Below are 27686 nucleotides of genomic sequence, written 5' to 3' on the forward strand. Positions count from 1 at the left end.
GAAAATGGGTCAAATGGGAGGAAGGTGTGCAGATTTCATTGGTAAAGAAACAAACCACAAGTATTTGTGAAAGGGAGGTTTTAAAGTGAACTTAATTGCGGAGTTTTTCATTAGCAAACAGTGAAGCTGAACACAGGTGAAGCTCAATGAGTGGAACTTTGTTAAACACCATGCACTGTTCTGTCCATGTGGCTCAGTTGCTCCTAACTTAACTCCCCATGTTTCCTGTTTTCCTGGAGTCCCCTCAGTAACATTCCCTCCAGGGAACATGGACCATCTGACTCTAGTTTCTTTGTTCATGTTACAGGGAGAAGGGGCACTTTGAAGAAGACGTTGGAAGTTGTTCCAAGAGTGGCCACCAGCATGAAGGGAGAAGATGCTGTTAAGTTCATGCTATACAAACAGAGAAGTTAGATAAAAACATAAAATAGTATTGCTGGAAGATTGCAGTATATAGCTCCTTTAATTCATAGAATCCAGAACAATAACACACAGTAACCAAACCCTGAGAGAGAGAGAGAGAGAGAGAGAGAGAGAGAGAGAGAGAGAGAGCAGGCTGCTCCCTTAGGCAGCGAAGCAGACCCTCACCCCACTCTGTTCTAGGCTGGCTCTTTCCAGGCTGACTCTGATCAAATGCATGCCTGCAGAGCTCTCTAGCCTGCAAGCAGGGATAGGAACCCTCCCCCACCCCTTCTTAAACTGATAGCTTGCAATTCCAGCACAGTCTTAAATACACCATAGGAGAAAAGCTGGAAGATGCATAAGAGAGGAACAGAACAGTGAGAGGATGGGGACGAGCATGAGGGGGAGTGTAAGAAAATAATAGCACAAAAGTAGGCAGTTTGGTGGGATCTTTAGGATGAGGACTTTGAATCTAGAATAGTTAGACACAGGAGGCATGGGAAGGAATTCGCACAAGCTGGCATTGGAAAAGAAGATGACAGAATGTTGAACAACATAGACAGTGGAGGAGTAAGAAGCTGGGAGTCCAGCAAGAAGGTCGGCTAAGCAGGAACCTGCCATTCCTTCCCACTGATCTATGGGCCTCCAGGGAAGACACACAACACATCCCCTTCCCCTGGCCAGTAGGGGCAGAAACACTATGGAATAGTACGTCTCAGGAAGTAACCTTACACCTGGAGAAGCAGTAGCCTCATAGGAAATGGAGCGGGAAGAATCTTGAATACAGGGGAGACTGTCAGCGAACCATATGCAGGGCCCAAACCATGCATCAACAGACTATGGCTGTTAAACATCATAACAGCAGTCAGGTCTGTGCAGAACCCATGGTGAAGCAACAGATACTGGTCAAGGAACCAGTGCAGAGGAGCCTCAAGAAGACCCACCACTAGCCTATCCTAACCTGGAAACCTGCAAGCTCCTATTTCTCTCTAGCAGAGGCTGGAGTGGAGAGAGCACCCGAGGCACTCAGCCTGAGGAGTCCTAATCCTCTGCTGGACTGCCTTCCCCAAGGGCCCAAATAGGAACTGTCATTGTTTCACCCCACATGGCAACTACTTAAGTCACCTTCACTTTCTGCCAGCCCTAGTAAAATACTCCTTCATTTAGCCACGTGTCCTTCGGTGCTTGCTCCCACGCCATGGTACTCCTGGTGTCCTGTTAGTACTTTAGATGTCTGGGGTGCCACAGTACTGAGCAGTTGGAATAGCTCCAGATTTTTTTCCTTCCGATTCAGCCTAGATTTTGCTGTTCTCAATGTGTACTGAAAGACACAGTTACAGAATCAGGGCCAGAATCCCAGCTGGTGAAAAGCAGCCAATTATTGCTCCATTTAAAAAAAACACTCACACCATGGAATAACACCAACTTACACCACCTTAGGATCTGACCCACAAACTCTTCAGCTCTGTAGCCCAGCATTACTTTGGAACAATCGTTATCTACTATTTGATTAGCTTACTTTGTGCCGGTAGATGCCATTACATCATGCTGACTCAAAATATTGTCCACTGGCTGTATTAAAAGCTGCTTTTGCAATTCTCTAGCACTTACCAGTTTTGTTGGCGTTAGTATGGGGATAATTAGCATGCCACTCTTTGCCCTTAAGCTTGATAGACCTAATCCAATTTGGGGCAGGGGGTCAGGCAGAAAAGAAAGGCAGCACAACAAGGCAGAATACCCTGGGGTCCTAGACATATCTACTGAGGACGGTGACTGTCTGGGAGCTACAGCTTTACAAGGCTCTGTGACTAGGAAATGAGAGACAGAAATACTATCTCCTGGGTAATGTTGTGAACCAAGCCAAATGAATGCATTTTCCATTTTCTAAATTGTCGTTTTCCCAGATGGGCTTTTAAAGGTACTTTGTAATCCGAAAAAGTAAAAGAGATTCAGTGGACTTCAAAGGTCAATGATATTAAAAAATGCTGAATCCTTTTACACTAATTTCTTAATTGTTTTTATTGCAGGGTTTCCACTCAGACATCAAACTCAATCTCTGCTTTCCCTCTCCTCGGTCACAGATGTTTAATATTCCTGACTCAGACATAACGAACCTTTTTTATTTCTTTCTAATATTTAGTCTCTTTAAAACATGATTAGCTTCATCTTTTATGCAACGGGAGGATGACTAAACATTTTGGTGATGGGTTTCCATTAGGTCCATGTTATTACCAAGTCATGCTGAAGAGAAAATTAAACCGGGCTGTATGATTCAATGATCAGAAAGCACTGCCAGCCCACCTGATGTCTTGTGGAGCTCTGTGTAAAGCTTAAAAGCTTGTCTCTCTCACCAACAGCAGTTAGTCCAATAAAAGATATTCCCTCACCCACCTTGTCTCTCTAAAAAGTGTCTCTTTTCCTCATTGTTTGGATTTTTTTTTTTTGGCTTTTGCTTTGAGAGACTATTCTCCTTCCATTAATAGAGAATATGATTTGCCAATGCCTGGAATTTTATACATTTTCCTTGAAAGCTACCTTCTTTCCAGAGTTGCGAATGTTAGACGACAGCACGTGTTGAAACATAAGAGTGAAGTTTCAGCTAAGGTAACGAGGACGAAGCATCCTGATATTGAGCATTGTTAAAGAGAAGTCTCCAGCCTTTTAGAAGAAGAGAGATGACTGCAACACTGGGGTCGCCCCTCAGCACCCTCAAGGAAAAAGGTAGTACTTGTGCTTTTACAACCACCGCACCGAAAGCATCTGAAGAAGTTCAGTTTTGAAAAGCCCCTCCTTTCTTAGGAATTTTCTACAGCTCAGTTTGCTGCTCTGACGCCCTTTTTTACCACTCACATACACTCAGAAGGATGAAAGCAGACAGGAGAGAGGACAAAAGAAAGAAGAGCAGAGAGATGCTCAACAATCTGAAAATAATTCAGGAGGCAATGAACTACGGATTGCAGAATTCACCAAGTCACACATACCAAGGACACTTATCCCATTTACGCACAGTATTTTGTACTGGCGCTTCTGTTTTCTGGTTGTTTGACATGGCAGACACCGTCCAATCCTCTTGTTCAGGAAATGTTCTCCATGTTGTGCGTTAGCCCTTGAGTCCTGTTACTTTCCCCAGAATGTTCACATTTAGGAGTAGGAGTCCCATTCTCTCACTCAGTATTCCATTTGGCTATGAAAACAGAGCAGGCTTCTGTTCCAAACACACCGATTGTCATAACAAACAGCTACTATCAATTAAAAGAAAATGTCATTAGCAGTACCCAGCTGGAGCCTCTCAATGAGCTTCCTGAAGAGACTCAGAGCATTTGTAACTAAAGCTGAGTTTTTGGTTCATTGGTAATTCTCGTGAAAAACATGCTTTGGGGGGTCAAATTGAAAATGAAAATTTTCAGTGAATCAGAAAGTAAAAATGTGTACCTGGTCAAAGGAAACGTCATTCGACCAAAAAACTAAATCTCCTTTTTCAGTTTCAAGCATTTTTCATGTTTTGATCTTTTAAAAAATGAAATTGAAAGAATTGTTTTTAAACAAAAAGCAGTTTTGAACTGAAATATTGAAACTTTTCATTTTTTCAGAATTGTGTTTTGTTTTCTACATGAACAATTCAGCGAGGCTGACAGACCTGTGAAGTTTTTCAGTCAAAAATTTTTTGCCCAGTTCTATTTCTTACCATCTGATGGTTGTTTAGTGAGGTATGTGGAAGGAGACACTGAACTTAGTGGACATGAGATCGGTTCTGCTACTCCCAATGGAATCTTTCCATTGACTTAATTGGGAGTTGCAATGTGTCTCAAGGACAGGATTTTCCAAAGCACTCAGCGCTGGTCTAGCTCTGCTTCCATGGAAGTCAAAAGTAAAACTCCCATTTTATTGACTGAAAAGGAGCAGAATAAAGCCAATATTGATTGGTTTTTTTTTTGAAAAATCCCACCCCATGTCTTCACATCACAGAAACTCCACCACTGTTGGCTCTGTTTTGTACCCTTGTGGACAGTCTCAGCACAAAAGCTAAAATCAAGGGTGCCCAATGGACACTGAATTCTGCCCACTGCACTAAAAATTATGCCTTCTGATCCTGATACAGGCACATGAGCGGGGCAGTTTGGTAGGACTTGAATTTCTACTGGACATGCTGTACATGTTTTGTGAATGAAGAAAGGAATCCAGTCTTTGGGGCTGTCAGGCCAGCATCTTTCATGAGCATTGAATCTGCTTTGAAAAGGAAATAAAAAGGAGAGAGAGAGACAACTTACAAGGTAAAAAGTTACTATTCCTAAAACATATATTGTATTGAAGTTAAAGCACACTGAGCTTGCCAGACAGTCTGGGATTGTGGGGTAGGGCTTGGAGGGCAGTGCACAGTTCCTGCATTGTCCTATTGGTGCCATACTCATCCAATAGATCAGGACCTCTAAGAGGAGGGCTCCCATTGGGTAGTCGTAGTCCCTACAAGTAGCTCTTGAGTTGGATGGCTGAAATCCAACAGAGTCGTTGATAATAGCATGCAAGGTGGAATGTTTGCCCTACACCACATGAAAGAATGAACATGCCCTTCCTTCCAGAACAGAGTCCCACTGAACGTTCATGCATCGCATTTGACACGTGTTAAGTGTCATTAGTACACATTAGTCCTTAATTTATTCACAAAGTGTTTGGAAAATTACTTGCCTGTGTGATGGCCGCCATTTTGCCGGACACCCTGGGGACTGAACAGCGGACCTTTAGAGCAAACAGCATTGAGCTAAAGAGCCAAAATTCTGTAGCTGGTGGCTATAACAACTCACATCCTTTTTTGATCAAAACAGAAGGGGACCTGTACCCCCCTCTCCCCCCCACACCCCCACACACAGTCACACCTGCTCATCAAGGAAGAAAATGGGCTTACTGCTGTGTGGTTCCTTAAAAGGTTTCATGCCATTTGTTTGCTGTACTAACAGTCCTCAAGAGGTTTACGCCATCAGCTATAATAGAGTAACAAAATCTAACTGGGAATCTTTGTTTTGGTTACTTGCCACATATCCATTAATCTGACAAAAGACTGAGGAGTGACTGGCACGGTCTGCGCCAGGCATGGTGTGTCCCAGCTGATACTGCCTAGCAATCCATACACAGCTCTGCTAACACACTTCAGCCTTGAATGGGCAAAATCCTTCTGTCCCCCTCACCTGTCATGGCTGCAGGTTCAGAAAGCTGGAGATGTTATGCAAACAGTGTAATATCATATTTTGCATATAACATGAATATTCATTGCCTTATTTACATAAGCCTCATCATCAGATCCTTCAATTCCTCTCTCTTCCTCCCTGTCAAATCCATTATCTGTCCTCCTCTTGTTTCCCCTATATTCAATTCCCCTTTCCTTGTTTGCTCAGGTTTCCTCCACATCCCCCCATCAAGTTTCTTCTGCCCCCTCCCGGAGTTTGGTTCCTCCCTTTAGTTTCTCCTTGTTTCCTTTTTAAGTTTGCCCTCTTTCCACTTCCACCGGTCTCTCATTTACCTTCTCCCTTTGAGCTTCTCCCCAGGTCTGACCCTCTCTCTGGCTTTCTCTCACACCAAGCTTCCCCTGCCCGGAGTATAGTCCCCAACCTTCCTGCAACCGCAGAGCTATAGCTAGCGTGACACCCTACATCACGGTCCTTAGCGTTGTTCTGCTTGTAGCAAAGAAAGACCAACTTGGATCCGGCGGAAGGGTTGATATTAACATAGCGCTAGCTCTTTCAAAAGCCTGTTTTGAGCAATACAGTGCTCAAGCTCATACTGTGTTTCTGCAACACTGTGCAAAAGATGTCAGCGTTCCATATTAAGCTCTGTGGATACTGATCAGATCCAAGGCCACTAACTATCACAGATCACAGAAGGCATAGATGGAAAAGGCCTATTAACTGTTTCAGTCTCTTATTTTCACAATGCAGAATTGTTCCCTACGATTTTGACCAGTCTAATATTTAACATCCCAAGTACTTTCCAGGAAGGCTGTCCTACTGCTAATAAAGATCAGGATGTTTTGCTGATGCTCAGTTTGATTTTTTTCCCTTTTTTTTTAGTTTCATCACATTTCATTCAACAACAAAATTTAACCAGATCCAATTAAGCAGAACTCTGCTATTTGATTGGCTGTTACCCATTCTTAGTCAGGGGACTGGGATTTGCACATTGCATAGATGTTGAGATATATGTACAACCAGAAAACTGCAACCATACTGCAGTGGATTGGGTAACTAGGGGCTTGGCTTTGCCCCCACTGAAATCAATAGGAGTTTTGACATCAACTTCAGCTGGAACAGGATTAGATCCAAGGGTGAGGAAAAACTGTACCGCTATGCTTTAGCAAATCCACAGCACCCAACAGTCTAAGAAGCTGAGAATTGCATTTCTGCATATTCCTAGTCACATAACCTCTGGTAATATCCTAAATAATTCCTCTCCCTCTTGGTGTTTGCAATCTGCAGACAGTTGTAGCCTGTTATCTGCATTGATAAGTTTTAGAGTAGGGCACAATGAATAACAACAGGCCAAGGCTCACACATTTGCATACCTGGGTGCCTAAAGTGAAGCACCTAACTCCACATTTAGGAGCCTCAACACATGGCCCAATTTTGAGAACACCGGCACTTCTCATTAGAGTTAAATAAATGGGAGCTGTGAATAGAAGTCAGGCCAGGAACTGTTTATATTTGTACATCACCTCGCACAAAGGGGACCCCTGTTTGTGGTCTTTAGATGCTGGTGCTATATAAATGTTTATTAATACAAATCATTATCAACGTTAACACCGATCTCTAAGGTTTATCTACACTGGCGGTAGCATCTAGGGTATGTGTTGCTACACATGGCAGTGAAAAGCAAGCTGTGTCCACACTGCAGCATGTAGCTACATGCGGCAGTGAAAGGCTCCAGCAGGAGGGAGGCAGCAGGGAAAGGCTTCAGCAGAGGGGAAGCTCGCCTCTGCCAGGGTCTGTGGCCGGGGTGCACAGCACGACCCTGCTAAAAACAGCAGTGTAGATGGGGAAGGCGCTGCTTGGGTGTGTAGAGAGCCAAGTAAGGTACATACCCTAAGGCAAGGGTCTCAAAGGCCCACGGACTTATTTCCTGCGGTCCACCATAGGCGCTGTCTCCACCGTAAGCCAAGGTCCCCTCACCCCCGCCCTACTGCCTCTCCCCTGCAGCGTGCCGCGTCCCCACTCCTCCGCCTACCTCCCAGCACTTCCCGCCGCCAAATAGCTGTTTGGTGGCACTTAGGACTTTCCAGGAGGGAGGGGGGAAGAGGCGGGGAAGAGGCGGGGCCGGGGCAGGGATTTGGGGAAGGGGTTGGAATAGGGGCATGGAGGGGGAGGAGTTGGGGCAGGGACTTTAGCAAAGGGGTCGGAATGGGGGTGGGGAAGGAAGAGGCGGTACAGAGGTGGGGCCTCATGGAAGGGATGGAGTGGGGGCGGGGCTGGGGGCAGAGGTGGGGGCTTTTGTTTCTGTGTACAAAAAGGTGTCAGTGATGTGGCCCTTGGGCCAATGTACTAGTCCTCATGTCACCCACGTGGTGATTTGAGTTTGAGATCTCTGCCCTTAGGGTTCAGGAATGTTTTTACTCTACTCACCCAAGCAGTGCCTCACCGTCTCCACTTCTATCTATATCTGTGCAAGGGGCATGCAGTGTATGTACTCTGCATGCCGCTCTACGTGTCAATATAGCTAAAAGTAAAGACTCTAGGATTTGACCCTCTGCATTTTCACATGATATCTGTGTATGTCGATTAATCTTGAATTAACCTACTGTAACATTTGGGGCACCTATAGAAATGAATAAGATGAGGCTAGTGAGCACATGTTCCATTTTTCTGAATGTGCAAAAACACTAGACCCAGGTAGTGATAATAGGCCATGCGGATTTTGGTATATATGGTGAAAGTCATAAAATCCTCTATTCCCAATGGGAAAAAAATGTTTTCATTCCTTGCATTTCTTTCAATACGTTATGTGGCTTTTATTCCAGGTCAGTTTCCTTATTTTAAAAGATATTTGAGCTTCTTTTTCATATTAGATGCTCTTTTGTTGGTGGTATTTTTGACAATTGTTAGAGAATAACCTAATTCAGGTACTAGCCCAGCTCAGCTGTGTGCTTGTAACCCTTCTGCCCGTCAGAGTTGGCAGCAACAAGGGCCGGGTTCAATATCTAGGGGTTCCATTCCAATAACACAATGCAAACCGGCTCGAGCCCCCACCCAGTGACCTGGGACAAATATATACCACCCCCGCTGGGCGCCTCCAAGAGGCAATACTTCCCCTCTCGCAAGCACAGAGTCTGAGTGTAGCAAAAGTCTTTTAATAACAGAGAGAAACAATGTGGCATTATGTTGGGGAAACACCACCAACCGGATTCATAACACAACCCATGAGCAAAAACAACCCCACCCCAGGCAAATTGGGGCATGCCCTTTTCCCTTTGGTTCTTGAGTCCAGCAACCCCAAAAGTCCAATGCCCCAAAAGTCTCTGTCCCTGGTCAGGGCAGCCCCAGAGTTCGAAAGTTTATCGGTGGAGCTTTACCTCCCAACCTGGGTGGAAATGGGACGGGGGTAAGAGGCACCTTACGTGATCTGAAGCTGACCGCCCCATAGCTCCATAGCGGCGCTCCGCTCCGCCAGCTGCCCCACAAAACTCCTTCGCGCAGCTGCACTCCGCTCCACCAGCCGCCCCACAAACTCCTTCGCTCAGCTGCGCTCCGCTCCGCCAGCTGCCCCACGAACTCCTTCGCTCAGCTGCGCTCCGCTCCGCCAGCCGCCCCACGAACTCCTTCGCTCAGCTCCACGGCCCACAAGCAGCTCCTGCCATCCACACACTGCTCCGTGTTGAACTGCTTCACCAGCCGTCCCGCAAACTGCTCCACAATATATCTTCAGGCTCCCCCACTACTTAACACAACACTCAGTGATTTCAGCTCTTAGGTGAATTCAGCTTATAATAGGGGAGCCCCAGTGCTGGTGCACTGTCAGCCCAAAGTGAGCTCAGCAGCCTATAACTAGACTTCTAATGAAATCAAAATTAGCTCTGATATTCCACAGTGGAGAGAGGAGGAAGTGCAATCAGCATGTAAGGCCCTCACCAAGGGGCCCATGCCACCAAGTATTAATACTTGTCCCCAGCCTCTCTCCATTCACACAGTTTTGGAACCCATGACCCTTGCCTAGCGAGTGCTACTTAGATGATGGTGAATCCCTCCATAGTAACAAAAGGCCACGTACAGTTCCAAGCACAGTTCCCATAATCAGGGTAATAACAATTTATTCTTCCTGCCCCAATAACAGAGACACTGGGGATCCCACAGCAGCCAAAGTGACCATTTGGGCAGCTATGGTCTCATTCTAGGCGTGGTGGGTGTGCCTATGCAAATGAGATCGGCCCCTGAAGTTCTTTTCCACAACTTGCCACACCTCACCACCAGATGTCAGGGTGGAGCTCATCCTGACACTGCTTACATGCTAAAGGCTGTGGGCCCAGCACAGAGGGGTCCAGGCTGTCGGCTGGTAGGGTTGCCAACCCTCCAGGATTGGCCTGGAGTCTCCCAGAATTGGCATCGATCTTCCAGTGACTATTGAAAGCAATCCAGGAGATTTTAATAGGATATTTTAAGAAAATGACATGACGTCATGTTGGGGGAAAAAATCTCCCAGAATGGCTTCAGTCAGAGTTGGCAACCCTACTGGCTGGCCCAGCAAGCTCCGTTATCTAGGCAGCCAAGCAGTAGGGGTCTGGGGTAGGCAGCTGACCAGCTCCGTGCAGCAGGAGTACGGGGTCAGGGTCTGGGCTGCCGCTGTCCTGCCACCCGGTCCCTATGGCATATGCAGCCCACAATGTATAATAGGTTGAGAGCCACAGTATTAGCGTATAAGTTTTACAGTCAAATGTATTGTATACCATATTCAGTATTTCTAATTTGCTCTTTTTCTCATGGCCCTATGTAAAACTCTTTCTGTGCAATGGGGCCTCTGGTCTCTTTACAAAGAGAGAGAAAGCCCATTCTCTGAAAAACGACTTCCAATCTTAACTACCCATGGACTGCCAGAGAGTGTTTCAGACATCCACATGGGTTGGGGTAAGAAGTGGTCAGGTCACCTTCCTGTAATTGTAAGAAGGCAGGGGTGTAAACCAGTGACACATGGCAAAGGGATGTGATCTTGAAGAGGTATAAAGAATTACTCAAGTATGCACCGCTAGTCTTTGACCTTCATGTAGCAGGAGACAATGAAGCAAAAGTCTTTGATTTAAGAGAGAGATAAAAAAGAATTAGATAGTTTATGAATCATGGAGGGTCTTGATTGTGACTTGAACCGCATGGGTGCACAAGAGAAGAGAGACTGTAAGGAGAGACTCTCCTTGTCTTCTCAGTCTTGGTTGCTAGGCTCTCAGACACCTAAAACTGGCAGGGAGGGGGTATGTTTATATAGTAGCAATAGACACCCCAAAGGAAGTAGTTCCATTTACTTCCTGCACCAGCCAGCAGAGCAAGGCCAGTATTGGAGGAAGAGCGTAAGTATGTTGTGAAGGAGTGCCACATGGTTCCTGCTTTGACAATATTCCTAGAGGGAAATTCCTCCAGGGTCTGCCTCTATGGTGGAGTGTCTTCAGATTCCGCTCTTCTCCCCCACACAGGTAATGTCTGTAAAAGCCAAACAGACGTTTGTTTGCATTAAAACTTAATGCAAATGTATAAAACTCCTTCACACACACAGTTATACATTTTCTATCTCTCCACTGGGAGAAAGAAGTCTGTTACTCCAGCTACAAGCAAAGGATGATGATGATGATCATCAGCTACACTTACTTAAAGTCAGCCCTAGAGGGGTGAGTTAAACCCACCATAATGTCACCGTTAAGGCTGACACAGTATCCTAAATCGTAATGTGCCTAACAAACAGTGATCTTACATACTGTAGTCTCTGGCCACAATGGAATGTATCAGAGTGGAAGTTCAGGAACATAGTGTGTTACCATAGCTGATCAGCCCATTGGTCCCATTCCTGTGGTATCCTTCCTTCAGCTGTGGTCAATACTTTGTGACTCAGATAAAACCTACTCATAAAAGACCTAGGTAATTGTGGAGTGCTGTGCATGGTGGAGCTGAGGGTTCGATTCCCTTCTGAGCCTCTGCAGACAGTGTTTTGCACCCTGAAATATGAGGTGTCCTCATTATTTTACCTAGCACAGTTACACATGCTGCTTTAGTGGCCATAGCTTTACCCAGACTTTAATATCCAGCTGCCATATTTAACTTGTTGACCTCTCCCTGCAAAGAATCCCACTGGTTGACAAACTCTGAATTTCTTAACCTTTAGGGTGGAGATCAGACCCTTAACATCATGTGAACACAGGTTTGCACTGGTTGTGTCAATGCTGGTTTAAAACTTGACATGGAAAGCCTGCTGCTGAACGCACCAACACCCCTTCTCCTTTGGTTCTTAAACACAGCCATAAGCAACCTAGCACATTCAAAACACTGCAGTCAGAGAAAAGCAAATAAATATTTCATCATGCATTAGCTCTTGGAAAAATCTGAGCAAATTATGAATCCCACGTCTCGCTTGCAAGATCTGTATTTTATCTCCTCTCTATTAAGAAAAATAATAATCAGAGAGATGCCGTCAACTAACATGAGGTCTCCCGAGCAACATGCAGCTTGTCATTAGTCTTCTATTTATATCACAGAGATGGCCCCAGAAGTCACAGGGTAAGGAAAGGGCAGGCAATAATTAATACCAGTAGAGTACTGAGTTCACCGTGCAAATGAAACAAGTACTAAGCATCCATATGGTGTCAGTGCTCAAGAACTACAGTCTGACTTGGGACTATTTTGCTGATTTTCATTTCTTCCCATGCATGCCATGGAAAAATAAATGCAAAAGATGAAGAGGCACTACAGTGCAATCTATTACTGTTAATTATTTGTATTACGGTGGTACCAAGAAGCCCCAGCAGACATCAGGGCCCCCTTATGCTAGACACTGTACAAATTAAGTAAGAGACAGTCCAGACATGGGCAAGAGGAGAAGGAAAGGAAAAATGACTTGGCCAAGGTCACACACATGTAGAGCCAGGATCTTCTAAGTCCCAGTCTATTGCACTATAATTCCAATTTTCACTGACTGCTTGCTATTAGTTATACTGCAGTAGCACCTATGAGCCTGAAATGGTCTGGCTGGAACAGCATCCCCTTGTGAACTTTCAGGGTCCCCCAGTTTAGCTGCAGGTCTCTTGGGGAGTGGGGAGGAAGTCTATCTCCAGGGTCTACTGAGGCAGGATCTGGCCCTCCAGCAACTAGCCCCTCCAGTTTTATCCCCTTCTAGGCAGGGGTGAGGGGTTCAGCCCCAAAGTGTTCTACAAAGCAAACATAACTCATTATTAGGCCAGCCCCCATCATCCAGGGACAAGGGAGCATTCCTGCCCTTTCCTTAGCCTTGATTCCCAACAGTCTCTGCTTTGAGCCTGGCTCACTCCTTGGGCTCTTGCTGCCTCTCCCCAGCAGCTGCTCCAGCTATCAGGTGTTTCTCCACACGAGACATTTCCTTCAGGCATAACTCCATTCAATTCCCTGGCCAGCCAGGCCTGAACTGAGCCAGGCCCTGTCTTTTTATTCCACCTCCAAGCTTGGCATTGGCTGCAGGTGTAGCAGGGAGGGGCTATCGGGGCCCAGAGACTTTCCTTAACCCCTGCTTTGCTGGCATGGGGCCTCTCTGTCCCATCACAGTTCCCTAGTCATGGACCAGGATTCCATTGTGTTAGGTGCTGTACAAACAGAACAAAGATGGGCCCTGCCCCAAGATGGTTAGAATCTAAGTATAAAACAAGAGACAACAGACAGAATGATGTGGAGTACAAGGAAATAAAAAGACAATATTAGTCAGCATGGTAGGCAACAGTGTACATAATCTTGCCCTCGCCCAAATTTCTGCTGTCATTCTCCCCTGCTCCTCTTCCCATCCCCTATATTCTTCCCAGTCTTCTTGCTTTTCTTTTCTCTTCATCTCCATGCCCCATGCTCTGTTTCTTCCCTGCTGCCTGAAGTTCCTAGAAGAGTTTCCTGATTCTCATCCACCAGACACCCTCTCTGCGATTTCAAAATCTCTTCTTAAAACAGCGCTCCCAATTCTTCCTACCTTGCATAAGCCCCAGAGCTGTTTGCAATTTAGAGAATAATAAATAATCAATATGGTCAAATCCTGCCCTCAGAAACAAGCATTCATCTTCTGCTCCAGAGAGTGAAGTTACCCAGGTGTAAATGAAGGGACAATTTAGTCCATAACATTATATATTCAAACCCTTTAACAATAGATCTAGACATATTACACCCTACAGTGATATCATCGCATCAGCAAAATATAATGCATAGAGGAATCTGAACAGGATTTCCAAGGGCAATGGATATCCAGCCATGCATTACAAGCATTAATTTTTTCAGTGTGTCTTGGTGACATCATAAACCGGGACGATGGATCTTAAGAGTTTGTCAAAAGAACAGCATAATGGAATTGCATTGTCATTAATTGCATCGCAGGCTTGCCTTATTTTCCCTAAATATAAAGGTTTTATTTGAAAAGTCTCTGCCTGGATTCTGTATTTTAGTTAAGCTAGATACGTACGGTAATTGCACCATAACAATGAGGAGTACATATGGAGCCCAGTCCTGAATTCCTGTGCAAGCAGAATTCCCATAAATGCCAATGAGAGTCTTGGCCTTTTTTTTTTCAGGGTTTTTTTGGAAGACTAGGCAATTTTAATTTTGTTTTAAATGAACTACTATTAGAGGTATCATGAAAACTCTACAGTGGATGAGCAGGGGCTTGGCTGAGGCATTGTGTAATTTGTGGTCTTCAAAGCCATTTCTTAGACGCTTTTAAAGGTTTCACATTTTAATTTATTCCTGGAAAACAGGCCTGAATTGCTGGTGTGTTTCTACGTGGCCTGCTTGCTGTCCCTCAGGCCCTGCCAAGTCTAGGGAGCAAGATGTTTATTTCGCATGTGTTAGCTAACATGTTTTAAATGAGTGTTGCTCATAAGTGTGGTACTGCACAGGGTAGCTGTAATTCCCCAGCCATTGTGTGTCTCCCTCAGTGCTTTACCCACACAGAATATGGGTCTCTTAGCACTGCACAGCCTGGGTTCTTAGAACTAGCTGTAGACACTCCCGCTTTGAGGTCCCTGGCTCAATCATGGGAACTGGACAAGTTGGCAGCCATCACGAGAGTTAACTGCTGGTTATGGTGAATCTTAAGACTCTGCCCTTGGGTTGACCATGGCCAACTAACATGCTTTTAAAGGTGTTAAAAAACCCTTCCTACACTTGCTGCCAAGTGGTGTTTGAAAGTGTGTCAATGAAAATGTCTTAGCTGACATTTAAAATAAGCTCATTTTTCCCTAAGGGTATGTCTACACTGCAGGTGAGAAGAATAGTTGCCAACTCGCATAGCTTATATTTGCTAGCTGTGCTCAAGGTATCACCCTAAGAATAGCAGCATGGCCGCAGCGGCTTAGGGTAGCCACCCATGTGCGTACCTAGGAACTTGGATGGGATTGTACCCAGGTAGCTAGCCCAAGCCTCCACCTGTACTGCTGTGGTCACACTGCTATTTTTAGCGCCCTTCTTCAAGGAGAGCTACACCATGTAGGTCTACCCCAGCTGGGAATTAGACCTGCCAGTGCCTCAATGTTTTGTCAGCTAAGGGCTTTGCTTCTGGCCTTCAACCATTGCGCGCAGCATGGGTCCTGTCCATCTTCCTTGTGCACAGAAAGATGGAAGCACCACACTCAACTGCACAAAATTTAGCACACACAAAAACGGGCAGATCCAGGCCAGATCCTCTACTGGTGTTCAACAGCATATCTCCTTTAACATCAGAGGTCAGCTTTAATTGACAGCAGCTGAGATTTGGCCTACAAAATTCGAGGCTGCCCACTCTCATCTGTATGAGACCAGGTGCCCGTCAAATATGTGGGGGTGCTTCTCATTCCCAGAGGGAAACAGAATTTGTATGCCCCCAGCTATGTACGCTACACAGTATTAAAAAGAAACCAACTCTCAATGGGCACCATGCCCAGAGAGAGTTATGGGACTGGGGGTGGTAGGGTCAGGCTGTGGGTGCACACTGGTCGGTTGCCAAGTTGTGTAGTGGAGTTGGGGTCAAGCTGGGTCAGGATACCAGGAAGTTAGGGTGAGGCACCTGGTTACAGACAGGATGCAAGTACTAGAGTCAGGGGCAAAGTAGCATCACAAGCCAGAGTCTAATGTTCACAATAAGGCAAGGCCTGGAGCAGAAGCAAGCAGACAGTCAGCATCATTGCTCAGACAGTGCCCTTTAATGTCTCCCTGGTTTACATACTGGCATGAGACTATCAGTGGCCTGGGGGAGGCCACCACTCAGGCCCCACTGGGCAGTAACTCCTGCAGCCTCTAGCGTTGCAGGGCCCCCCAGTGGAAATCCAGCCTAAAATCCAGGTGGTGATTTCTATTCTATTAACTTTCTGTTGTCATAGGCTCGAGTCCCTCAGGTGCTTACGGGGAGAGTGGGGAAGAACTGACCAACAGATTCTATGCAGGCCGATGCTGCTGATTAGCAAAGCAGTGAATTGTTCACCCTATCACCAAGCCCAGGAATACAAAAGCCTTGCAAGCTATCCCGTTTACTGCCCTTCACTCAGGGAGATTATTCTCCATTGCCAAGCCTCACTGCTCCCCTTGCTCCCCTTATGCAGGTTGGACTGATCACACAAGGGGCTGAGTCCCCTCAGGCCCCTTTGAGTTTAGTGGGATTTGACAGTACTTGGCTCCACACATGGTGAGTTCTGTATTGAAGAGCAAAAAGTTTTTTGGGGAAAAGTAACTCTACCTGCCCCAAGGCTGATCATTTGCAAGTGCGGGACCCAATAGAGCCACCAGAAGAACTCTAGGATGGAGATTATTGTGTCATGACCGGGTCTGTGTTCAAGAGGTGAGAGAAGTTAGCTAATAGAAGTTAGCATTCCTAAGTGTTTTTTTCCCACGCTGTGTCTCGCTGTGTGCCCCTTGGCCAGTCATGTGCCCACTCTGTGCCTCAGTTTCCCCATCTGTTCAATGGGGATAATGCTTACCTATCTCTTCAATGTGTTTTGGGATCATGGGGGTGAAAGGAGCCACCCACGATTGCTCCACTCTGCCAGAGAGATGAGACTAATGAGCTGGGCTGGTTTAGCCTATCACACTGAATGTTAAGAGGGAATATGATTGCTCATTGTAAATACATCGGGGGGGGGGAGTTGAACACCAGGGAGGGTGATGAACTATTTAAGCTAGAGGACAATGCTAGCGCAAGAACTAATTGGTATACATTGGCCAGGAATAAATTTAGGCTGGAAATTAGAAGGTTTCTAACCATCAGAAGAAGGAGGTTCTGGAACAGACTCCCAATAGGAGTAGTGGGGGCAAACCTCTGAACTAATATGAAGCTGGCACCTGATACATTTACGAATGGAATTATATGACAGGATTGCCTGTTACAAGAGAGGATTGGACTTGATGGCCCAGAAGCTCCATTCCGTTCTGCATCCCCATGGTGTGAGGTTCAAAAACCCTCATCTTCCCCTAGTACATGTTGTCCTCACTTGTGGAGTTAGCAAACAGCGGGGCGACACTGAGCATGGTCCAGTATCTCACTCCCGCTTTCTTTTTGACCATGTGGCACTTTCATTGGTTTGAACCTTTGTGTGCTAAGAGCAGGAAATCAGTGGGAAGCAGGATTTTTGTTTACTGTTTGTTCAGGCAACAAGATGCCAATACAGATGGCAGAGAAGCTTGTTTGCACTGAGTGTGCCGGAGATATTGATAAAGGACAGATCCACTCACTGTGAATAACACCCTCTCGCTTGGAATCTTCAGCTGGCACCCGGAGTCCCACTGCAGAGACAGTCTTGACCTGCATGCAACTGACTCTCTGAAACACACATGTCAGCTGTGGGTTTGAAACCTTTATTAATTATTGTTATTTATTTAATTTATTTATTTATGTATTTATTATTGTTATTATTATTTTATTGTATTTTATTGTTTCGATTCATTATGCTTTTCTTGGCTTCCCACATATCCATCAAATATCAGATCTCTAGCCTGGCCTGCAGCCACAAACCCAAGCGACAGATTCTCTGTTGCAGGCCGTGTCACATTTGTGTTAAATCTCCTTCAAAAGGTGGGCTTTCCCACCTCCCATCCCACCCGAGGAATCACATCCTAAGCCCCCACTGCAAACCACTCCTCAAAGTCCACCTACACCATGAACCACTCCAGCCAGAAAGACCTCACAAGTGTCTGATCTATTAATATATTGCATCCGTCTGAAACTACATGAGCCTTTATACTGTAAGCATGCAGCATATGATCTTCATTCATGCCAAACCGTGCGATTTGTCTTGACTTCCCCGCTTCATGCATGACTCTGTTGAAACTGGTAACGGATCAAAGCCAGGCTCGTACTGACAAGACATGGAAGGTTTGTAGAAGCACCCTGCACACTAGTGATAAACTATGCGTAATTCCTTTAGTCTGACCCAGTATGACTATTCTTATGTTCTTTTACCACATGACTGAATGAAGCCCTTGCAAGCCCTATTTGCAAAAGACAAGTAGTGTTGGGCCCATTTTCTCTCCGTGTGTGCAGTGTTTGGTCCGGTAGATCTTCCTTCTTAAGAGATAGAGCCACTGAGGCAGAGAAGTTAGGTGACTTGCCCAGGGCTGCACACACAGCAAACCAGTGTCAGATGGAACCCATCAGCTCCATTGTATGTGTCTCAACTGCTAGAGTCTAGACCAAGGTTTCCTTTCTGTTGTCCTGATAGGAAACGCACTGAAGTCAATGGGAGTCTTTCCATTTGTTCCCAGACCCTCTCGAAATCTCAGTTTTTAACAATTAACACAAAGAGTGGAAAACAATCTGTAGTGCGAACAAGTGAAGTAAATTGGATTTCCCCCCCAGTGAACAGATTTTTACAACTCTCTGGCTTTTTATGTTCCAACTGTTGGCATCACTGCAGAGCTTCTGCTTTGAAACATTCTGGGGCATAAATGCAAGAAACTGAAGCTCCCCAAGGAAAGGTTTGTTCCTCATGTGGTATAGCAAAATGACATCATTTTGGAGTATTTAGCAAAGAGCAATTGTCATGAGAATTTTACTTTGCTCTACAGGGCTCATAGGGGCCTGAAGAGTCATCCTAATGGAATTCATTACTGTTGCTATGTATGTGTATTTAAAAAGCACCTAGACACCTAACTCATTAAATCAACAGAAGTTAGGCTTGTCTACAGAAAGGCACTCAGGAAAATTAATCCAAGCAAACTAAAAAGTGTGAATGTAAAGTGGATTAGTTAAACTGTATTAACCCCCTGTGTGGATACTCTCCTTAGTGAATTAAACTAAACCAAATTAAGCCATTTTACTTCTGAAGGAGAGTGTCCACACAAGGGGTTAATGCAGTTTAAGTAATTCACTTTATTCATACCTTTAGATAATATATAGATTAGCTTTCCTAAATGTCCCTGTGTAGAGAAGCCCTTAGACACCTAGGTGCAGCTAAAAATCTTACTAGGTGCTATCTGCATTCTTAGGCACCTAAATGCATTAAATAATCTTGCCCTGGAACAGTCTAGGTTCACAATGCACAATTATATTTCTCATGGAAACTCTGATGCTAAAATCCAATATTTCTGTGAATACTGTAAATTGAAGCTGAGGGTCTCCATTGGTTGAGAAGGCTGAAGAAAATCCCAAACCTGTTTTATTAATATAGCAAGAAATACAAATTCATCCACAAGTGTGAAAGTGGAGGAATGTACTTACAGGCCCTCATTTATCTTAATGGGCCCTGGTGGTACAAAGTCCAACAATGGGAGCTGTACAAGTGCTTAGATGGACAGCTCTGTGTGTGTGTGTGTGTGTGTGTGTGTGTGTGTGTGTGTGTGTGTGTGTGTGTGTGTGTGTGTGTGTGTGTGCGCGCGCTAAGGGTGGAATCCTGGCTTCAATGAAGTTAGTGGCAGAACTCCCATTTCAGTGGTGCCAGGATTTTACTCTGGAGCCCCTTAAGACTTGAGAGGGAAAATCTCTCTTTATGTGAGTGGTTCCATCCACCTACATCTTTTAGGATGATGTCATTAGTTTGGAAAGGACAAGAGGGGATTTGATAAGGGAAGATTAAATCTAGAACAGGTGAAGAGAAATTTTCCTTCTGATCATTTTTCACCCAGCACTAAAGCATGTGACACTCCCCACATGAGTGGTGAGGGATCAAGCCCTGCATGGATAAAATTCCCCTAGGTCTCCCATTTAAAGCTATTAAGAACAACTAGGTGCTGGGGGCACAGCTCAGATTAAGGCAGTTCATAGCAACACAATGCACCATTGTCTTTCCAAAACTGCTTTCTTGTTCTCCACAATCTCAGCTTTCATTTTTTTTTTAAATAGTAAGTCTGCAGCTGTTATGGCTTTCAAGAAAACCTCAAAAATGTTAACCAAGTTAACCAATGTCTATGGGAGTCTGCAAGAGCCTTGAACAATAGCTCTGGACGGCCTCATTCATCCCAGGGAGACATTAACTCAGGTGCCTAGTGATTATCATTTTAATGTCAGCATTGTCAACTATTTCATTCCACCTGTCAGAAAGAAAAGGGAGGCTCACAGTTCTGCCCATTTACTGTGAATGATGTCTCCTTTCGGTGTCAAAGGTGGATGATTTTGGGGAAATGCCACCTGTGACGGGGTGTACCAGGCACTTTGAGGACCTCTACTGGAGGCCCCAGGGTCCTACTACACTCGTCCCAGGAAGAAGCAGAAGAGTTGAGGCCTCCAGGAAGCAGCCAATCAGAAACCAGCAGGCTCAGATAAAAGGAGTTGCAGGGCCTGAGCAGGTCAGTTCCTGGCTGGAGCCAGAGAGACAAGGAAGGGTGCTCTGCACTAGCCAAAGGGAGCCAGATGGGCTGCATTTGCTAAACCTAGGAAAACAGAGGAGCTGAGAGCTCTAGCCCTAAGGGAATGGACAGAGGTGAAGATGCCCAGGTAATGCAGCAGCAACCACATAAAGGAAGCTGTATGTGACTGCTGTTTAGAGGGTCTCCGGGTTGGGACCTGGAGTAGTGAGCTAAGGGGTACTGGAGTGGCCTATGCCCTGAAGAAAGGGGGACTTGGCTAGTTTAAAAGCCAAAGTAAAGGACTGGAGTTTAAAGGGCCCAGACACAGGACTGAAGACTCTGGTCAGGGCAGACAGTTTTATTGAACTCTTTGCAACCCTGGAAGGGGACTGAACTTGTGCAATAACCTGGCTGAAGAGCTGGGGCAGTGAGAACCTGTGAAAATAAAGAGACTCCAGGGAGAAAGTCTTGGGGGCCAGTGCTCAGCTAAAGGAGCAAAGAACTCTGCAGGGGCCAGGAGTAGGGACACAGAGCTGGGAACTTCAGTAAATGATGGACTGCAAGAGGGACTCCAGGGAAAGCAGCCTGGAAGTAAGTTCTCTATAAAAGGGAAGGCAGGGACTTAAAGATAGTTCAGAAGGGGCTGAGAACTGAGCCTAGAAAGCACACTGAAGAGTAAGGCAAGAAAAAAAGAATCATTTGTTTGGATGTTTGTCTAGACTCTCAGCTGGACTTTTGTTACCCTGGAAGGGTTTGTCCATTGTAGACTGTGTGACTTGGCTGGAGGGCCGAGACACTGAAGACCTACCAAGCACAGTCAACAACCTACAGGGGGTACCAGGAGCAGTAAAGATTGCAGCACTGCACCCAGCCAACAGGAGGCACTGATGATAGGTGAGTGCCCTGTCATACCGCCACTGAAATGTTTCCCTCACTCAAGAAAGAACTGATCCCAAGGAGCCTATCAAGGCCCATGAGCAAACTCAGGCCGCAATGAGCTAGAGCCAAGCTCAAGTTGGTGGAACTATTATGTGGGTGGAGTTTATTTTGTGGGTGGAGCTTGGAAGAGTACCAACAACTTTCCCCCACCTAATTCTACCCCTGACCCGGGAGGGGAAGAGTGAGTTGAGAGAAATCAGAGAGTCCTCCTTAGGAAATATAGAAAAGCTACAGTGCCAAATATATCATAAAAGCTTATTTGGAAAAAAACTAAAGTCTTTTCATGGAAGTGCATTTTATAATAGGCATTTCAAAGATATAAGGACTAAAGGAAAATATTTCTCTCTAAAGTACACTCATCTCTCAAATGACCAGTCAGCATATGCAGACAGAATATTCGGTTACTGTAATTTAGTACACTACAGAACATAGAGTACTAAGAAGCAGAAGTCAATAAGAATATTTAATAAACAAGAGCAGCACAGGAAGAGTACACTGAATTATTGCCAGCTTGTTATCCTTAAGGGTCCTATTCCATCCAATTTACTCTCCTTAAAAACTAATTTTCCTTTATTTCAGTTAGGCACTCAACCTTCTCCGCTATTCACAACAATCACCTCTTCAGAGAAGAGACAGGGGAAATATACAAAAACATAGTCAGGTGGAGGAGGAATAACATAGCTGAAATGAAGTCTGAAATTACAGAAATGGAGATAGAACCACTCAGCCTTAGATCAGTGTTCACCACTGAAATGTTTTTGGTGTGATTCCACTGCTTGCAGCATTCTTTGCTCTGTAGATTTTTCTGATGGGTGAACGGTAAAGCAAAAATATCCATGCCTTCCCCTTCTCCTTGAAACTTTTCTTCAGTTATAATTGACTTTTCTCCATGTTGTAGTCTTTAGGCCTTTAAGTACATCATTATTGTGCTAATGGCTAAGGGTTGTGCTAAGGGTCAGGGTAGGACCAGGAAATAAGATCCATGCAATGTGAAATAATTGGGGGAGAAGATGAAGGATAATAATTTGGACCTGTCCAGATAGGTCAGCTCTACAACGTCAGTTTCTCAGGTATTATGTTCTCCCTGGGGAGCAAGTGTTTATTAAAGATGACTAAGGAACTTGCTGCTAATCACAGTTGGGATTTCCAGTCTCACTGACAGAACAAGAGGTCATGCAACAGACCTCAAGTGCCATCTGTTGCAGTCAGAGGCTTTGTGAATCCAACAGTTCTTGATCTCCAGCCTGCCCGCTCTCTTCATCACGTCTTTCCCTCTGGAGGGTTAGTCAACTCTTTAATAGACACCTGTAGTGGATATGCCAAACTGAAACTGCAAGACAACTCTTACTTGCTTGCCTGAAGGTCAAGCTACTGAGCTGCTTCTTTCTGTTACTCCCGGACTTGCAATAGACTTAACCACTGACATTCCTTTCCCCTCCAACTTCAGCTAAATCAGGTTGGAAAAGTCAACTATATTATGAAAAAAAAGTCATCCTTGATTCTCCAAGCTTGCTACTTAAGAAGGCTTGAGCAAATCACACATTTTCACCTACATAATGAGGAAGTGCACATGCAAACAGGAATTTGTGCAAATCGGAACTACTTGCAGAGGCAGAGCCAATGCCCTGTGGCACAGAATTGCCAGCCCTCTCGTGCTGTGGCAACTACCCTTCTAAGCAGCCTTGCAAATAGTACCTGACTGCATTCACGAGTGCACACCTTGCACCTGCAGTTGTGCAATGACTATTGTGGTAATGCTTTTACGTTTGTGTGGCTGCAACTTAATTGCAAAATGGTGAAAATCTGGCCATTGGAGTTCAATGTCCAGACAGGATAGGTTTGGGTGAATGATCCCTCCCCCAGATAACAGTTTCTCCCCTGGAGATAGAGGGGATGGTATGTTTCAATGTGCATTTCCTGGAAGGGAAAAACGTCCAGCAAAGATGATTTTGCCCTGTGAATTCTCTGAGCTCGTCACAACCTGCTGACTATCTAGCAGAGAAACTACAATCAATACAGTGTTCACAGGCAATGGGGAGAGGACTTTACGTATCCTGGGCTAAATTCAGCCAGGATTAGTGGTCTTCATTCTGAGACTGCCTGTGGCAAATAGGGTTTAACCAGTGACTTCAGTGAGTGTTGAACAGTCTATAAATCCGACGCCTTATGTCTCTCACAGCTGAACATCATCCACCAGTGCAAGTAGTAGGGGCCTGGGCTTTCAGAGTAGGTGGATTGAAGTCCATCCCTTGGGTTGCCATGAGATCCCAGTGACTGTGGTTGCTGTGCAATGTGAGCTGTGAACTCCTGTGTTATAGAGACACACAAGCCTATTTGTATGTAGAGAGAGGGACAGATGAAAAATGTTTGTGGTAAGAAAATCCTCACCTTCCCCCTGACTCACTTCACCTCCCCATGCTGCCACTTTGGTACAGTAAGTATTTTCTTATTGGTTTTTCTTCCCCCACAACCTCCCCCTTTCTCTTTTTTATGACCTGGAGTGTTTTCCCATTACTTTTCCTGGAATTGTCACAGAGGTTTTTCTAGCCCATTGCCCTGGATGACCCGAGATGAAAAGTGAGCTTTGCTGTATGTCAGGACACCAACTGACTGCTAATGGCGCAGACATAAGAAACCAACTCACACTAAAATTGCACTATTGCCTCAGGAGGAAACAGGTCACATTATTGCCCCGCTCCCCCAACTATTATCAAAAATCAACCCTCACATAAGCAGGCATAACTTCTCTGTTGTTTATGGAGATACATGTCCTGACACTAGGGCTGATTTTTGTTTCATCCTCTCTCTCGATGGACCAAATTGTTTTGTTGACGTTGGTGGAGTTATACCAGCAGATAAAGTTGCCCTGTGTACTCACAGTGTGTCTAGTCACCATAGTGTTTAGGGGCAATGAGTATCTCCTAAAGGATTCAATAAAAAAGCCAAAGCTTACATGGACTGGCAAGAGAATATCAGTGTAAATCATAGGGTTAGAAGGGACTACAAGGGTCAGCTAGTCTAATCCCCAGCCAAGGTTCAGGATTTGTTGTGTCTAAAGCATCTAAGACAGAAAGGAGAAGCAGCAGTCAGAATTTTTGTACCAGTTGGTCAAAGAGAAACAGTACACTCTACCAGAAGTGGGATTCAAACCCAGAGGCTCACACCCATTGGGGGATAATGCCTTAACCACTTGACTAGTCTAGAATGAGACATTAGTAGGCTAAATAACCTCTGTTCTCAATGTATAGCCCCTATTCAAGTTAATGGGAAATGTGTACACACATAGTTAAGGATACATCATCTAAGGACCAACTGATTGCAGTTGAGGTTGGTAGACAGCATCCTTTTAAGTTCTGGCAATAATGGGCCATCACCCCAATAAATGCTCCATGGACCTGCATTGCAGAGAGTTATATTAGAGCACGTGAAGGAAACAGGCACTCAGATCAATTTTTATTTTTTAACTGGGACTTTGCAACCATGCCACAAAGTGGGGGTTCTAGACCTTTGCCCTAATTAGGACCAAACTGATTGGTAACTTGCCAGGACTGCACAAACATTACATAAATGGAGCAAATTGCAGCCACTTGCACCCTTAGTATGAAGGTGCATCCTACAGAGACTACACACAGCAGTATGTGCTGCTCCATTGTGATCCAAGTGCCCTCAGGTTATTCCCTATGGGCTTTATCAGGGTTGTCTAGATGAGGGCAGCCACATTACAAAACTCTGTGGGGCACATTTGGCCATGCCCCTCACCAGCGCTTTGGCCATCCCTGCATTCGAAAGATTAAAACCACGTCTGCCAACATCCAAACACTATAAACACTGTCGGAGGAAGACAGGGATATGCTTTCCAGCTCCATTGATTCCGAGAGCTTCCGGGAAGAACAGAATGGAAAGGAAGTAAACACCACTAGGGCTACTTCAAGGAAGACACTCGTGCCGCAGTTACCACAAAGAGGGTCCCAAAGCTGATGCTGTTTCTACTGCTTCAGCAAATGTAGAACTGGTACTTAGATACCATGGGGGCCCAGCAGAGAGGGGGGGAGGAGGGAGAGGGAGTGAAGAAAAATGGAAGAGAAAGAGCGAGCACACAGCAACTCATCTAGCTTAGGGCTCTATTCAGTGACTATTGGAGTCCCATTCACTTCAGTAGCCTTTGAATCAGACCCGTGGTATTTATGTTTTTTAAAAAATAGGACCTGTCCAACATGCATCAGGGTGTCAGTCAATTTTCTCACTGATGGCAAGTAGAAAGAAATTTCTGCCTATCCGACAACCCTCTCCTAATTGCCCAACAGGTAGGCCTTAGCACCCTGAAGCACTTGGTAGTGGTCACTGGAGACAGGATATCAGGCTGAATGGACCACTGACCTGAGCTGGTCTGGCCTTTCCTATGTTCCTGCAATAAATAGTGGGGGAAGGTAGTCCTACGTGGTAAATCACATTGGTAAATGTTTTTAAATGAATGCTCTATTGAGAATGGGGACCAGCTTTTATGCAACTGTCAAATCCCCTTCATTTGTCCATCATTCAAAATCAAATGGTTGGATGAAAGGGAGGCTTCTGAGTTGCTTGCAGTTTTGGGGCGAGGATTTGTTTCCGTCCCCCACCACCACACCCTGGGAATTTGAGTTTCATTATATGAAAAAATGTATTTTTTTATGAGAGGTGCATTGTACTGTCACGTTCCGGACAACAATGAAACACCTCATGCCTCCTGTGAAAATGCGAGTTAAATAGCACTCAGCCTCTGAATAGAATTACCAACCTCACTTTGAAAGGCTGACCTACATTTGAGAATGCAAACGGGGGGAGAAGTATAGATCAGGAATATTAAGAAACCCAAGCCGTGCTTTATACAGTGATAAAAATGCCAAAATAATGGCTTTAATAACTTGCATTTTTTCTCCTGCCATATTTTTTTGCATTTTGTGTAAAAAGTCAAGGAACAGCTGCAATTTTAAGGTCTGACTTATTAAAAGCTCTTAGACTTTGTTTTAAACCCTGTCAATGGAGAATGAGTATTACAGCAGACTTAATCAATTCTGATATAATCAGATTTCTTTTTTACCCCTTTTCTAATCCCACCAAGCTTTATTAAAAGCCTTGTTGGAGTCAGCATAAGGTGTATTGTACTTGGGCTCTGGCAAATGAGAAACTTTATCTCTTAACTTCTCTTTGTCTGCATACCTCTGAAAGGAATCATCGTTTAATGGCAAGGGATGAAAATTGTTTTAGAATGAAAAGGTTTTCCTGGGCCATTCCCAACACAGGAGCTGTGAATCCAAAGAACTGGAGAAAGCGAGACTTAAAGGCTGTTTGAAAATCATTCATGATTTAACCATGCACAAGTGGAAAAATAAATGGTATCCTAGCATAACAGACAAACTGACAGTTTTATATTGGATAGGAGATGAGACTAGCTCTGCAGAAAGTTGAGTAGATGCAAACAAATGCTACCAAACTTTGTATCTCTATACACAGGGGTCTGTAGAAATATACAGATAATCACAAATAAATGCACACTTTAGAGGGCCAAATCCTGACATTCTTTGCTTCTGTACCCCCTCCTCCCCAAAATGGTTTCATGTTAACACAGGAAGACCAATTTATCCATATTCTGTCTGGCTCTGGTTCCTGCATGGATTACTTCAGGCAGGGATAGGGTTACAAAGGTACATTGGGTAATATTTTTAAATATGGCTAAGTGATTTAGGAGCCTAAGTCCTATTTTTTTTCCCCCAGAATGATTTAGGAGTTTAACTTTCATTGACTTTCAAGGCACCTACACTCCTAAGTCCCTTTTGAAAAGGGGATTTAGGCACTGTGACGGGACATAGAAACCCCACAGCAGCATGCAGGGGCTAAGGTGATGCTTTGGCCTGGAGTGGCCTTGCCCCTCTGCACCTGTAAACCATGCCAGGGTTGGAGAAGATAGAAAGAGAGAACTCCACTCAGAATCAGGTGGGGTAATCCTGGGAAGGGAGCAGGCTGTTGACCTTCCCAGAGAGAGGTCTGACAGCCCACAGAGCCTCTGCCCTTGCAAAAGGAAGACAGAGGGAGATTCCCCCCAAGTCTGAGAAGGAGACTGAGACTTGAACTGGAGACCCAGTGAACTTTGATACTTCCAAGGCCCTCTGATGTAAAAGAGCCCACTATCCTGACAGAAAACCTATAGGCAGCTTCATTCGTTTCCTTTGTGCTTTTCTTTAACCTCATTTGCTGACTGTGGGCCGTTCTGTTTGTTTCACTTGTGACCCTGAGAGGGGAAGAAACAGCCACAAGGCCTTGGACAGAGGGTTGAGCGCCAGCTCCACAAGATTGACACACCTTGGAGTGCTCATGGAGGTGGGGGCAATTGGACACACACACGTGCTCTTCCCCACAGAGCTCCTAAAAGGGGTGCTTTGCCACGGA

Source organism: Lepidochelys kempii, chromosome 2 (assembly GCF_965140285.1).
Source record: "Lepidochelys kempii isolate rLepKem1 chromosome 2, rLepKem1.hap1, whole genome shotgun sequence".
In the NCBI taxonomy this organism is placed as follows: domain Eukaryota; kingdom Metazoa; phylum Chordata; order Testudines; family Cheloniidae; genus Lepidochelys; species Lepidochelys kempii.